The following is a 16,041-nucleotide window of genomic DNA, read 5'->3' as shown; positions in this document are numbered from 1 at the left end:
AAGCTAAAGACGCTGAAGAAGCTACCAGATATAACAAAATAATGATATTCAAAAGCCTCCTTAAAAAGGTGTGTTTTAAGAGGTTTTCCAACATCTGTGTTCAACATAATGTGTGGAGAGGGCTCTTGCATAGACGTGAACATGGCCGCTTGTGGGAGGGGGCCCTCCTCCCAGCCAGCTAGCCAAAGTGCACAAGGCCGAAAACTTCAAAAGGAGCCTCAGATGCATTTTCCAAAAGGCTGCTTGCTTCTGAAGGGAAGCCACCCTGGGCGCGGGAGGGAGGGAAGCCGCTCCGAGGACAGACACATCTCTTGTTCGGTCAGCCCAAGAGGAAGCCACATCAGGGGGCTGGGCAGAGAGAGCACGGGGCAAGAAGCATCCATAGGTATGGATGTGGACCGGCCAATCCACAAACCCACTGGGGGGGGGAACCCCCACCAAGCTTAGAAACTGGAATCATCCCATCCAAAGCCAATAAAAATGGAACTGCCTGGAAAGTGTGTTTCTTCTGCACCCAAGGGAGGCGTTAAATTGACTGTTTCGGGGGGGGGGGGAAGCCCCCACCCGAATCTGGAAGGTCAGGCCTCTTGTTAAAGGGAGGGTCTGTTCGCCTCGAAGTCTCCTGGAATCCTCCCTCTCGGATGCCAACTTTTTTTTTCAAGCACACTCCTGTGACTTTTAAGAGTCACTTCATATGCAGAAATGCGAACTTGGGTCCCCCCCAACCCACATTTCCCTGCATCACCCATGTTGTGCAGAGAAAGTTTCACCTGCTCATTTTCTGTGTGCTCCAGTGCGATGTGAAAGGCACAAGGAGCAGTTACAGAGAGCCAGCGTGGTGTAGTGGTTAGAGTGCTGGACTAGGACCGGGGAGACCCGAGTTCAAATCCCCATTCAGCCATAAAACTAGCTAGGTGACTCTGGGCCAGTCGCTTCTCTCTCAGCCTAACCTACTTCACAGGGTTGTTGTGAAAGAGAAACTCAAGTATGTAGTACACCGCTCTGGGCTCCTTGGAGGAAGAGCGGGATATAAATATAATAATTATAATAATAATTCAATTTCTATACCGCCCTTCCAAAAATGGCTCAGGGCGGTTTACAAAGAGAAATAACAAACAAATAAGATGACTCCCTGTCCCCAAAGGGCTCACATTCTAAAAAGAAACATAAGACACACACCAGCAACAGTCACTGGAAGTACTGTGCTGGGGTGAATAGGGCCAGTTACTCTCTCCCTGCTAAATAAAGAGAATGACCACGGTAAAAGGTGCCTCTTTGCCCAGTTAGCAGGGGTTTAATAAAGATGGCAACCTTGACTCCAAGGTGTTCTTAAGCTCCATGGAAGCTTCTCACATGGGGCTATTAAAGCCCTTTAACTCGCATCTCCTCCGGAATGGATGGGGTGCGTCCACATATCGGCCAGATTTACCCCAAAGTCCCTATCGGGGAGCAGTTCACACACAATTCGGATTTTTCACTGGGCATTAAGAGTGCAGCGATTCTGTGTTGGTGCTTAGTCGGTGTGTGGAATTCATCCCCATCCCAGGAAGCATGCCAGGGGTAGTTGCTCTGGGCTTTCAGAAGGGTAGTGGATGTTTTTAGATCTTTCAAGGTGACTGGCAGGGTTGATGTGTTGAAACGACTTTGGTTTGCAAAATACTGTAGCAACAAAAAGCATGTCTGTGGCAAGTGAGAGCAATTTTAAAAAGCGAACTTGAGAAAATAGCCATTAAATGGCCCTCACTTGCAACTGACCTCACTGGCCATCGCTTTCCATTGCCCTCACTTGCCCTCAGCAATGTCATCCTGCAAGCAAATCTGAATTTGTAGCATCATGAGGGTACCTTGGGCTATGCAGTCCCTGATTGGGTGGGAGTGCCCATTTGACTGATGCAGGAAGGAGGAAGTGACGATTGCCAGAGATCATCCATGCTGTCAGACAGGATCGACTGTTCGCAGAATCCAGTTTTGACCCCATCACACACTGAAAGTGGAGAGCAATTCAGCACAGGTCTCATTTTGTCTGCTCCTGGTTTGGATATTTGGTGGTGGTGGCAGAAAATATCCTGCCTGTGAGTTTGGGTCTTTAGAGGCCATATGCCACTGAATCCCAGTAAGAAACGAATGAGGGCAAGTGATGGCAGTTGCCTTCCTGCCGTGCTTGTGGGCTTCCAGTAGGTGAGCTGGTCTTGTGGAAGCAAGCATGAATTGTCCCCTTTGCTATGCAGGGTCCACTCTGGTTTGCATTTAGATGGGAGACTACATGTGAACACTGTAAGATATTCCCCTTAGGGGATGGAGCCACTCTGGGAAGAGTATCTAGGCTCCAAGTTCCCTCCCTGGCAGCATCTCCAAGATAGGGCTGAGGGAGATTCCTGCCTGCAACCTTGGAGAAGCCGCTGCCAGCCTGTGAGGACGATACTGAGCTAGATGGACCAATGGTTTGACTCCGTATCAGGCAGCTTCCTATGTTCCTATGTGGCTGTGCCCCACTGGAAACAGGATGCTGGGCAGACGGACCTTTGCTCTCACCCAGCAGAACTCTTCTGCCCAAGAGCACGGCAGCACCTAAGCCAGGAGAAGAGGGAGCCTTTTTGATGCTCTGCTTGCTGCAGGGGCATCGCTGACCAAATTCCATTAGCCAGGAAGCAGGCAGTGTGAGGATTCCAAGATGTGGCTTTTCAGTAACAGGGAGGCGATTGCTGCTCCAATCCCCGGGATGGGTCTGGAAATCATTTGCTCCCTCGTTTTGAGGTAGGAGGTATCGGCTGCAGCACGCAAGGCCCAGGAGCCAACGGCCGGCCTCCGCAGATGGCTCCGAGAGCACACAACGTCCCGGCAGGGTGAGATCACTCCCTTCCTTTATTTTCCTTGGAAAAATCCCCTGCATCGTTCTCCGGTTGGGTCAGGGACCTGGAAAAGCTTTTCGGAGCCACTGTTTTAAAACAAAGCCTGTACAGAAGCAGAGGGAAAGGCAGCCTGGTGGGCCTGAGGCGGCTCCATTCCTCCTCTTCAAGGGGCAGGCTTGGAAAAGGAAACGGAAGACAGAAAGCTCAAGACCGGGCCAAAGTCCATCAGGTAGCCTGCCTCTGACCATGGAGGTTCCGCTTAGCTTTCATGGCCACCAGCCATTCATGGACCTCTTAAGAACATAAGAACAGCCCTGCTGGATCAGGCCCAAGGAGGCCCATCTAGTCCAGCGTCCTGTTTCGCACAGTGGCCCACCAGATGCCTCTGGGAAGCCCACAGGCAAGAGGTAAGGGCATGCCCCCTCTTCCTACTGCTACTCCCCTGCAACTGGTACTCAGAGGCATCCTGCCTTTGAGGCTAGAGGTGGCCTATAGCCCTCCGACTAGTAGCCGTTGATAGACCTCTCCTCCATGGCATGATCAAAGCCCCTCTTAAAGCCATCTAGGTGGTTGGCTGTCACCACATCTTGTGGCAGAGAATTCCACAGGTGGATTATGCGTTGTGTGAAAAAGTACTTCCGTTTGCTGGTCCCAAATTTCTTGGCCATCGGTTTCATGGGATGACCCCTGAATCGGCTTCTAGCCCCTCTCCCCCATGAATCAGTCTAGTCCTCTTTTGGAGAAGCCATACCAGCTTGAGGCACTCAAACAGCGACTGCTGGCTTCTAGCGCACGCCTCTGAAGCGGTGCAAGCGGAGCACATTTTCTGAGGGAAATGCAAGGTGGGTGTTTGCAGAGGCGGATTTAGCCACGGACCTTGGGGATTTGGCCCGTGACCTCTGTCTGTGGGTGCCTCCAAATTTTTTATTTGTTTGTTTGTTTGTTTGTTTGTTTGTTTGTTTATTATTAATTCAATTTCTATACTGCCCTTCCAAAAATGGCTCAGGGCGGTTGACACAGGGGAATGAATAAATAAATAAGATGGCTCCCTGTCCCCAAAGGGCTCACAATCTAAAAAAGAAACATAAGATAGACACCGGCCACAGCCACTGGAGGGATGCTGTGCTGGGGGTGGAGAGGGCCAGTTGCTCTCCCCCTGCTCAGTAAAGAGAACCACCACGTTAAAAGGTGCCTCTTTGCCCAATTAGCCTCCCCAGAGCCCCACCGCTACGCCGCTCCCCTGCGCTCGTCCCGCCACTGCCCTGCGCCCCCAGCTGCCCCGCCGAGATTTGCCATCCTCACTGCCGGCGGGTGGGTGCAGAGTGAGCGGCCGAGTGGAGCAGGCCTCCCCCCACCGGTGGTGGCGGCGGGCCGCGGATGCAGCAGCTGGTCGGTCTCTTGGTGGGCGCGCCTGCGCAGTGAGCATCACACGCCCAGCCATTGGCTGAGCTTCTGTGACAAGAGATGACTGGGGGAGACATGACTGAGGATTATAGAATTACGCATGGAGTAGAGAGAGTGGACAGGAGAGATATTCTTCTCCCTCTCTCACAACACCTGAAGCAGGGGTTCATCCCATGAAACTGAAGGCAGGGAAATTTAGGACCAACCAAAGGATGTGCTTTTTTCACACAGCACATATTTATTTTATTTTATTTTATTTTATTTACTGATTCGATTGTAATACCGCCCTTCCAAAAATGGCTCGGAATTAATCTGTGGAATTCTCTGCCACAGGACGTGGTGGCGGCCATGAGCTTGGATGGCTTTAAAAGGGGCTTCGACAAATTCATGGAGGACAGGGCTATCCATGGCTACTAGTCTGGGGGCTATAAGCCACCTCCAGCCTCAGAGGCAAGTTGCCTTTCAATACCAGTTGCAGGGGAGCAACAGCAGGAGAGAGGGCATGCCCTCCTCTCTTGCCTGTGGGCTTCTCATGGCAACTCGTGGCCACTGTGTGAAACAGGATGCTGGACTAGATGGGCCTCCTTGGGCCTGATCCAGCACGGCTGGATCTTACATCCTAATGCGTTGTAGATGGTGAGTTAACCCAACAGGCTGTAGTTGCAATTTGTTTGTTATACTGTGGTATGCTTGTTTTGTGCTGTGTGTTTTAATTTGATGGGGGCTTTTTTTATTGTTTTGCTGTGGGAGCTGCCCCGAGAAGAAATAAAGATTATTAATTATTAATTTTATTTTATCACCACCACCACCAATGATAATAATTTATTTTTATTCACATTTTATATCCCGCTCTTCCCCCAAGGAGCCCAGAGTGGCGTACTACATACTTGAGTTTCTTCTCACAACAACCCTGTGAGGTAGGTTAGGCTGAGAGAGAAGTGACTGGCCCAGAGTCACCCAGCAAGTATTATGGCTGAATGGGGATTTGAACTCAGGTCTCCCCAGTCCTAATCCAGCACTCTAGCCACTACACCACGCTGGCTCTCTTGATAATAATAAATAAGTGGTTGTGGTCTAATGCTTCCAGTTTGAGTCCTAGCTGGTCTGGGCCCTTGCCCTCCTCCTGACCCCCGTCCCGGATCCATCTTCACCGCGGCCACAGTTACGCAACAGGCGCACCCGTTTGGCCCAATGCCGCCCCAGCTCTTGGCATGCCTCCTCGTCCCAGGACGCTTGGCTTCCAAAGCCCCGCGAAGTTCTGCTAGCTCTGCATGCCAGCCTGTGTTGAAACCCGGGGCGAAAGGTGAGGAAGGGAGAACTGAGTCAGGCCCAAGCCGGCCAGCCACTGGGAGCTGTGTTGTGGTTAAAAGGCTTGGCTTCTGGTGAAAGACGGGACCCCAAAGAGGAGCGCCCTCATGCCAGAGCCTGTTTGGATGACCGGCTTCAGTTCGGTCAGAAATGGCCCCAGCAGCAGGGAGGAAAGAACCAGCTACCCACTGCAGTCAGAGTTCCCCATTGCTTCTGGCTCCCTGCCCCATTTTTTTGCACAGACCCTGTGGGAGTCTGATGCCTCCTCCTCTTCCTCCTCCGCCTCCTCTCTGTCCCAGGGAGGGTCTGCCTCCCCACCTTCTTCTAAGCAGTAGCTCACGGCTGCCGCCTCGGGAGTTCAACCCGGTGGTGTTCTAAGAAAAACCTCTGATGCTTGAACCGAAAACGGCATGAGTAGCAGAGGAAAAAATGTCTGCTGCTTCCTGCCAGTGCCTTTTCACGGCTCCTCTGGGCGAGCGATTACGCCACGCGCTGTGTTGGGTGGCGGTAACCCTGGCAGGCCTCGGCAGCACCATCTGCAAACCCCATCACAATGGGCTGCTTGGAAAGGGCGGCGGCGGGGAGTGAAAAACACCCAACCCGAACAATCACCAACATTCTTCCTGGCGAAAGCGAGCGAGTGAGCAAGTGTTGCAACCAGCCGGGCAACACGAAGGAAAAGACATTTCTGGGAAAGGCCAGGTTGCTGGCGCGCGACGTGTCCCGACGCCTACAGCCAGGATGGTTCTGGGACTGCAGTGGTAGGGACGTCCCCAAATCTCAGGGGTTAGAGCTCATCCCTTGCCTAAAACTCTGGGGAGCTGCTGCCAGTCAGTGTAGACAGCACTGAGCTAGCTGGACCAAGGGCTTGACTCGGTCTGTCAGCTTCAAATGTTCACCAGGAGCATCCAGTGAAAGGATTTTTGCTTTGCACGCAGAAAGTCCCATGTTCAGTCCCTGACAGCCATGTAGGCCTGGGTAAGACTTTTGCCTGAAATCTTGGGAGAGCCACTGCCAGTCTGTTAGAGGTGGTTGATTTTTACCCACAACAGGTAAAACAGCAGAGCACTAAGGAATGAGCAGACACTCCAGTTACAGAGTAGGTAGCAGAGGATGGTTTGGATATTGCGGCTGTTTAGAGAAAACACATGGAGATCCTTGTATGACTAAACACTAAATATTTATTGGTTAAATACACTTAGATAGGAAAGACCTATCTCTAATCTAAAGGACTACATAGTGGATAGGTAAGGAGAGAGAGAGAGAGATGTTTCCATCTGCTCCCTAGGAGGAAAGGAAGGATTGTGACTCAGCATAGGAAGCGCTGCAGAGTCAGTTCAGGGGTCATAGAGTAGGGACAGATAGGGAAACCCTGACTCACTGCCTCTACTCCCAATGCCCCTAGTGGTCATTAGGAGGGTTGGTGCAAAAGGTCGATGCACTGGAAGTTCATCTCCAACACAGTCAGTGCAGACAATCCCGAGCTGGATTGACTGGGGTCCTGCTTCAGCACGGGACAGCCTCAAATGCTCATCAGGAGCACCCACAGCTCAGTGCTAGAGCCCCTGCTTTGCTTGCAGAAGGTCCCAGCTTCAATCCTCCGTATCTCAAGTGAAGTGTAGGAAAGGCCACATCTGGAATCTTGGAAAGACGCTGCCGGTCAGTGCAGACAATGCTGAGGGAGGGCTGACCTGATATAAGGCAGAAGGTCCTAGGTTCGCTCCCTGGCAACAGAGGTAGGGCAGGGAAGGACCCTTGCTTGGAACCCTGGAGAGTTCCAGCCAATCAATGTAGTTAATACTGAGCTGGATGGACCAATGGTGTGGCTCAGTATAAAGCAGCTTCCTACATTCATCAGAAGTATCCATTGCTCAGTGGCAGATCACCTGCTTTTGTGTGCAGAAGGTCCCAGGTTCAATCCATGGCAGCGTCTCCAGGTAGGGCTGGGAAAGACTCTTGCCTGAAACCCTGGAGAGACGCTGCCAGTCAGTGAAGGCAATACTGAGCTAGATGGACCAAGGGCCTGACTCAGTAGGAGGCAGCTCCCTATGTTCACAGGTTCAATTCCTGCGTCGCCACTTGAAAGAATTTCAGGAAGGAAAGACATAGGAACGTAGGAAGCTGCCATATACTGAGTCAGACCATCTAGCTCGGTATTATCTACCCAGACTGGCAGCAGCTTCTCCAGGGCTGCAGGCAGGAGTCTTTCTCTCTCCCAGCCCTATCTTGGAGACGCGACTGAACTCAGGGCGATTGAACTCAGACTTACTTGGGAGTAAACAAGCAGGATCACAGCCTGATCCAAGCAAGTCCCTCAGAGCTGACTCCCAGGCAGGACTGTCTCTAGCTTTTACGGGGACCAGGGCAAGAATATTTTGCGGGGTCCCATTGTCCTAAGAACAGGAGAACAGCCGTGCTCGATCAGACCCAATTGCTATCCAGTCCAGCATCCTGTTTCACACAGTGGCCCAAAAGTCCCATGGTGCTGTATGCAGGTTTATTTGAGCCCAGCCCCAACGGGTGTTGGACGAAGCCTTCTTCAGGGGCAAAACATTATCCAATGTAATCCTGTTACAAAAACCCTTCTTCAAAAACAGGTAACCATATCTTGGAGTAGCCAAAATGAATGAAGCACATTTGCCGATATCTTCGCCTGATATCTGATATCTGCATTGGGTGCTTCTCGTTTTTCTTCATCTATCTCACAGTGGCCCACCAGGTAGATTTCAGTCCCATGAAACTGATTGGCAGGAAATTTGGGACCAGCAAACGGAGGTACTTTTTCACACAATGCATAATCCACTTGTGGAATTCTCTGCCACAAGATGTGGTGACAGCCAACAACCTGGATGGCTTTAAGAGGGGTTTGGATCACTTCATGGAGGAGAGGTCTATCATTGGCTACTACAGGTGAAACTCGAAAAATTAGAATATCGTGCAAAAGTTCATTAATTTCAGTAATGCAAATTATAAGGTGAAACTGATATATGAGATAGACGCATTACATGCAAAGCGAGATAAGTCAAGCCTTAATTTGTTATAATTGTGATGATCATGGCATACAGCTCATGAGAACCCCAAATCCACAATCCCAGAAAATTAGAATATTACATGAAACCAATAAAACAAGGATTGTAAATAGAACAATATCGGACCTCTGAAAAGTATAAGCATGCATATGTATTCAGTACTTGGTTTGGGCCCCTTTTGCAGCAATTACTGCCTCAATGCGGCGTGGCATGGATGCTATCAGCCTGTGGCACTGCTGAGGTGTTATGGAAGACCAGGATGCTTCAATAGCAGCCTTCAGCTCTTCTGCATTGTTTGATCTCATGTCTCTCATCCTTCTCTTGGCAATGCCCCATAGATTCTCTATGGGGTTTAGGTCAGGCGAGTTTGCTGGCCAATCAAGCACAGTAATCCCATGGTCATGGAACCAGGTTTTGGTACTTTTGGCAGCGTGGGCAGGTGCCAAGTCCTGCTGGAAAATGAAGTCAGCATCCCCATACAGCTCGTCTGCGGAAGGAAGCATGAAGTGCTCCAAAATCTCCTGATAGACGGCTGCGTTGACCCTGGACTTAATGAAGCACAGTGGACCAACACCAGCAGATGACATGGCTCCCCAAATCAACACAGACTGTGGAAACTTCACACTGGACTTCAAGTATCTTGCATTGTGTGCCTCTCCATTCTTCCTCCAGACTCTGGGTCCTTGGTTTCCAAATGAGATGCAAAAGTTGCTCTCATCAGAAAAGAGGACTTTGGACCACTGAGCAACAGACCAGTTCTTTTTTTCTTGAGCCCAGGTAAGACGCTTCTGACATTGTTTGTTGTTCAGGAGCGGCTTGACAAGAGGAATACAACATTTGAAGCCCATGTCCAGGATCCGTCTGTGTGTGGTGGCTCTTGAGGCACTAACTCCAGCCTCAGTCCACTCCTTGTGAAAGTCCCCAACACTTTTGAATGGCCTTTTCTTGACCATCCTCTCCAGGCTGCGGTCATCCCTGCTGCTTGTGCACCTTTTTCTTCCACATAACTTTCTATTAATGTGCTTTGATACAGCACTTTGGGAACATCCAACTTCTTTTGCAATTACCTTTTGAGGCTTTCCCTCCTTATGGAGGGCGTCAATGATGGTTTTCTGCACAACTGTCAAGCCAGCAGTCTTTCCCATGATTGTGATTCCTAATGAACCAGACTGAGAGACCATTTAAAGGCTCAGGAACCCTTTGCAGGTGTTATGGATTGATTAGCTGATTGGAGTGGGACACCTGGAGCCTAGACTGTTGAACCTTTTCACAATATTCTAATTTTCTGGGATTGTGGATTTGGGGTTCTCATGAGCTGTACGCCATGATCATCACAATTATAACAAATTAAGGCTTGACTTATCTCGCTTTGCATGTAATGCGTCTATCTCATATATCAGTTTCACCTTTTAATTTGCATTACTGAAATTAATGAACTTTTGCACGATATTTTTATTTTTTGAGTTTCACCTGTAGTTGGAGGGCTATAGGCCACCTCCAGCCTCAAAGGCAGGATGCCTCTGAGTACCAGTTGCAGGGGAGTAACAGCAGGAGGGAAGGCACGCCCTCAACTCCTGCCTGTGGCTTCAAGCGGCATCTGGTGGGCCACTGTGTGAAACAGGATGCTGGATTAGATGGGCCGCCTTGGGCCTGATCCAGCAGGACTGGTCTTATAGATGCCTCTGGGGAGCTCACAGGCAAGAGGTATGTGCATGCCCTCTCCCCTGCGGTTGCTCCCCTGCAGCTGGTATTGAGATGTATCTTGCCTCTGAGGCTCGAGGTGGCCCAGAGCTACCAGACTGGTAGCCATGGATAGCCCTGTCCTCCATGAATTTGTCTAAGCCCCTTTTAAAGCCATCCAAGCTAGTGCCCACCCCCACATCCTGTGGCAGAGAATTCCATAGGTTAATTACGCCCTGTGTGAAGCAGTATTTCCTTTTGTCGGTCCTAAATTTCCAAGCCTTCCGTTTCATGGGACGACTCCTGCTTCTAGTGTTGTGAGAGAGGCCGAAACAGGTCTCTCTGTCTGCTCTCTCTGCTCCATGCATAATTTTATACACCTCAATCCTGTCTCCCCGTAATCGCCTTCATTACCTTTGATGACTGCCTTTGCATAGCTATTTCTAGCGTATGCCAGCCAGTCTTGACAAGGCTTAGTCCTTCCACCAGAGCTGTCTCTAGCTTGTGCAGGCCTCCCATAAGGACTCAATATTGTTCCGGCTCTGCCAGAACGGGAAGAGTCCCTGTTGCTATGCTGCAGTGTGGGACCTTGGGCTCCCCCACACACCCCGCCACCGGCTTCAGACAGCCCTGCTCCCAAGGAAGCCTGCCTGGGTCTCTGCAGCCCTGGTACCATTTCCTCTCAAACAGCTCGGGGGTTTCTCTGTGCTGCGTGTCCATTTAGACATGCTTTGGCCTGCACTGTGGCTGGCCCTAAAAGCTGCCCGTTTCCAGCCAGATCTCAGAGTAACGCTCCTCTTTGGTCAGTCAACATCAGTCAGGCGTTGTTTGTTCAGGACTTCCCGGTGGAGACAGAGAGATTCTGCACATTTCCCGGCTCCAAGATGGGGTCCCTTTTTTTTCTTCTTCTTTTTTTTGCCAAGCTCCTCTGTTGGCTTTCTGCTGCCCAGAGAAGACTTTTGCACAAGGCCTCCCTTTGTGAAGGAGTCTGCGGTCATCCAGAGGAGGCTTTACCTTTCCATCTTTCCCTGTTGACTGTCTTGAGCCTTCTGGCTTTCCACCACAGCGGCTGCTTCCACACTAGCCCCTTTCTCCGGAAACTGACATCAGGGGCTCACTCTGCTATTACGGTGAATCCAGACGACGTCACCGCCAAACCATTGCATTCCAGTCTTCGCCATGTGGTCTTCCCATCTCCCCCACCCCACCTGAACGGGCTTCTGGTGGTGTTTCTTGACTTGTGCTTTCCAGGGAGAAAGTCCTATGACATTGACTGGGATTTACTTCGTAGGAAATACTTAGGCTCGCACACTAAGACTGCTGGCCTGCCTGTGCTGTAAGGATGGACATTACATAGGAACACAGGAAGCTGCCTTATACCGAGTCAGACCCTTGGTCCATCTAGCTCTGTATTGTCTACACTGACTGGCAGCAGCTTCTCCAAGGTTGCAGGCAGCAGGAGTCTCTCTCCCAGCCCGATCTTGGAGATGCTGCCAGGGATTGAACCTGGGCTAAAATGGCTAATATTATAATGCCCTTATACAAAACGATGGTGCGACCACACTTGGAGTACTGCGTACAATTCTGGTCACCACATCTGAAAAAGGACATTGTAAAACTGGAAAAGGTGCAGAAGAGGGCAACCAAGATGATCAGGGGCCTAGAGCACCTTTCTTATGAGGCAAGACTACAACACCTGGGGCTTTTTAGTTTAGAAAAAAGACGACTGCGGAGAGACATGAGAGAGGTCTATAAAATCATGCATGGTGTGGAGAAAGCGGATAGAAAGAAATTCTTCTCCCTCCTACATCACACTAGAACCAGGGGTCATCCCATGAAATTGATTGCCAGGAAATCTAGGACCAGCAAACGGAAGTACTTTTTCACACAATCAACTTGTGGAATTCTCTGCCACAAGATGTTGTGACAGTCAACAACTGGATGGCTTGAAGAGGGGTTTGGATCACTTCATGGAGGAGAGGTCTATCGATGGCTGCTACTCGGAGGGCTATAGGCCACCTCCAGCCTCAGAGTCAGGATGCCTTGGAGTACCAGTTGCAGGGGAGTCACAGCAGGTGGAGAGAGGGCATGCCCTCAACTCCTGCCTGTAGGCTCCCAGCGGCATTTGGTGGGCCACTGTGCGAAACAGGATGCTGGACTAGATGGGCCTCCTTGGGCCTGATCCAGCAGGGCTGTTCTTATGTTCTTATGAATATTTTACAGCAGACAGTGCTCAAATGTAGTCACCCATCAGAAGATCCTGTACCAAGAGTGTTTCTGTCCATGTGGAAATAGTGCCATAGAGAATATTGGCCATGTGTTATACCCTGCAGTTTTTAATCAAGATTTAAGAGTACTTTTAATCTCTCCTTTATGCCAGGTGGCCAGGATGAGCTGTATATTACCTATCTTCTATCGGATCCAGGATCTGAGGCGACATATAATGTAGCTAAGTTCTGTGTTGCTGCAATGCGAATTCGCCAACAAATTTTGGATAATAGAGTGAGATTAAGATAAGAGTCTGACTGCTGTTTCTTTGTTAATTTATTAAGAGAGCAATTACAGCTGTAGATTGTTTAATAGTACTGATACGGTTACTTTTGAATGGCATTTTGTATCTCTGTATTGTTTCTGTGTTACTGTATCTGTACTGGTCAAGGATTGTAATAAATTCATGTAGTCACCCATCCAAATGCAAACCAGGGCAGAGCCTGCTTAGCAAAGGGGACAATCCATACTTGCTACCACAAGACCAGCTCTCCTCCCAGAATTACAACGAAGAATATAGGATTATATATAGCATGCCTGCTAACTGAGGAATGAGGCACCTTTTGAAGTGGTGATTCCCTTGTCTTTAGCAGAGCAAGAGCAACTGTCCCTATCCAACCCCAGCCCAGCCTCAGAGGTTGTTATTGGTGACGACATCATTTCTTTTTAGATTGTGAGCCCCTCTGGGGACAGGGAAGCAACTTTATTATTTATATTTCTAGGCAAACTGTTGAAAAGCAGTATGTAAATATTCATAATTGATGTAGCTTCCAGGTGATTACAAAATCTGGTTGCAGAATCATCTGCAGTGCTCAAGGGCCCTAGTACAGAAGCAACCAGTATCTGTTTCCTTGCCTGGTTACAGGAACAAAGTGGGGATTCTGCTGCAAAGGCCAGTCCAGTTTGCTGCCAATTTGCATTGCTAAGTGGAAACATAAGAACGTGTGGCCAACAGCCCTGCTGGATCAGGCCCAAGGAGGCTTTTCTAGTCCAGCATCCTGTTTCACACAGTGGCCCACCAGATGTCTCTGAGAAGCCCACAGGCAAGAGGTATGTGCATGCCCTCTCTCCTGCGGTTGCTCCCCTGCAACTGGGATTGAGAGGCATTATGCCTCTGAGGCTGGAGGTGGCCCACAGCTACCAGACTAGTAGCCATTGATAAACCTAACCTCTGTGAATTTGTCTAAGCCCCTTTTAAAGCCATCCAGGCTAGTGGCCATCACCACATCCCAGGGCAGAGAATCCATAGATTAATTATGCACTGTGTGAAAACGGACTTCCATTGGTTGGTCCTCAATTTTCTGGCCTTCAGTTTCATGAGATGACCCCTGGTTCTAGTGTTATGGGAGAGGGAGAAGAATTTCTATCAACTTTCTCCACACCATGCATGAACGTATAGACCTCTCTCATGTATGTGCGGCAGCCAGACTGGTCTCTGGGGTAACCTGGAGAGACCATAGTATGCCTGTTTTAAAACAGTTGCACTGTCTGCTCTGCCGATATATTTCCGGGTAAAATACAAAGTGCTGGTTATTACCTTTAAAGCCCTGAACGGCTTGGGTCTGGGCTAGCTTAGAGAGTGCCTACTTCTGTATGTTCTCCATTGCACATTGAGGTCATCTGGAGAGGTCCGTCTCCAGTTACCACCGGTATGTCTGGTGGCATCTCAAAACCGGGCCTTTTCTGTAGCTGCTCCTGGCCTATGGAATGCACTCCTGGCAGATATCCACCGTTTGGGCTTGCTGTCGGCCTTTAAGAGAGGCCTAAAAACTTACTTGTTTGGCCTGGCCTTCCAAGGTTTTTAAATTGTTGAAGTATTTTTAATTGGTTTTAAATTGTGTTAAAATGGTTTTTATATTGTTTTTAGCACTGTGTCTTAAATGGTGTGTTTTTAAATGTCTTTTAAATTTGTTGTACACCGCCCAGAGCCTTTGGATGAGGCAGTTTATAAATTTAATCAATCAATTAATTAATTAATTAATTAATTAATGTTTCCACTCTGTTGTCTGTTTTCTAAACTAAATACCCCCAGGTGTTGTAGCCTAGTCTCGTAAGGAAGGTGCGCCAGGCCCCTGATCATCTTAGTTGCCCTCTTCTGCACCTTCTCCAGTTTTACAATGTCCTCCTTAAGGTATGGTGACCAGAACTGCACACAGCACTCCAGATGTAGCCTCGCTGTATATTTGTATAAGGGCATTTTCATATTAGCCGTTTTATTTTAAATCCCCTTCCCTAATGATCCCTAGCATGGAATTTGCCTTTTTCACAGCTGATGGATTTACACACAACCACCAGAGAGCCCAGTTGGTAGACAAAGCTGAAAGACCCCAGAGACCCTGGGGAAGTGTGAGAAAGGGAGATCTTGGCAAATTAAGGCGGGGGGGGGGGAACCCAATTTCCCATCCAAAAGGAATGAAGAGCAACTGAAAACCGGGGAGAGGGCAAGGATGGTGAAGCTGGGCCAAACCACCAGAACTAGAATGGACAGAAATAATTTATTCTTCGATGAAAGGAAGGAGCTGGCCTTCAGCTGCCCCCAGCTCCATCACAACTGATTTTTTTGATCCCCTAACAAAGGAACTCCAGAAGACAAGGGTCAGAGAAATGAGAAGTGAAATGTGATGGAAACCTGACTGGGTTTCTAAAGTTTGGCCCACGCCCACTGAACCTGACCAGCTCCTGCAGCCAAAAGCCACATGTCAATGCAGCCAGCCTGCTGGTGTGCGAATGAGTTCAGCTTCATGGGCAGCAAAGCAGCCATGCCTCACACAATTGAGACAGGGTGATCTGGGTCAATCATTGAGAAAGCATGTGTTTTGTGAGTGGAGCAGCCCTTTGTCTGTGAGCTACGTTTGTAGGTGGGAAAGGCATATAGCAGACATTTGTTTGTTTGGTTGCCCTGCAAAGAGATAAGATCCCAATGGAAGAGAAAGGAGCAGGCCCTCTTGCAAATAATGTGTGAATAATGTGTGGGCCATCACAACCATGGTGTTTTCCTTTCACAGTCGCCTCCTTTCATTACGTCCTTTGTCTTGGAATGTCCCTTTCCTGCTTCCCAGCACTGGCTGGGACCGTAGTGGGGAAAAGACCACGTGGAATATTATAGGAAGCTGCCGACTGCTGAGTCAGACTCTTGGGCCATCTAGCTTAGTACTCTCTACACTGACTGGCAGCAGTTTCTTCGAGGTTTCAGGCAGGGGTCTTTCCCAGCCCTCCCTGGAGATGCTGCCAGAGATGGAACCTGAGACCATCTGCAAACAAAGGGGAGGCTCTCTGGCTGAAAGATGGCCCTATCTCCAGTCACAGGAGATGGCTGTCAACTAAAAGAGGGTGGTGATCTATAGCAGTGTTCGCTCTAAATTTTTTCACCTGTGTGCAGAATGAATTTTGTTCTGGGCGTCAGTATCAGGGCAGTGTGTGCGCACCATGTGCATTCAGAGTGGGGCCTTCCTGATTGAACCTGAGTGGGATCTAAAATTAACTTCAAAAGATGTGTGAGCGCG

This window comes from Hemicordylus capensis, chromosome 2, assembly GCF_027244095.1.
Source record: "Hemicordylus capensis ecotype Gifberg chromosome 2, rHemCap1.1.pri, whole genome shotgun sequence".
Lineage (NCBI taxonomy): Eukaryota > Metazoa > Chordata > Lepidosauria > Squamata > Cordylidae > Hemicordylus > Hemicordylus capensis.
This window is presented reverse-complemented; position numbering follows the sequence as displayed.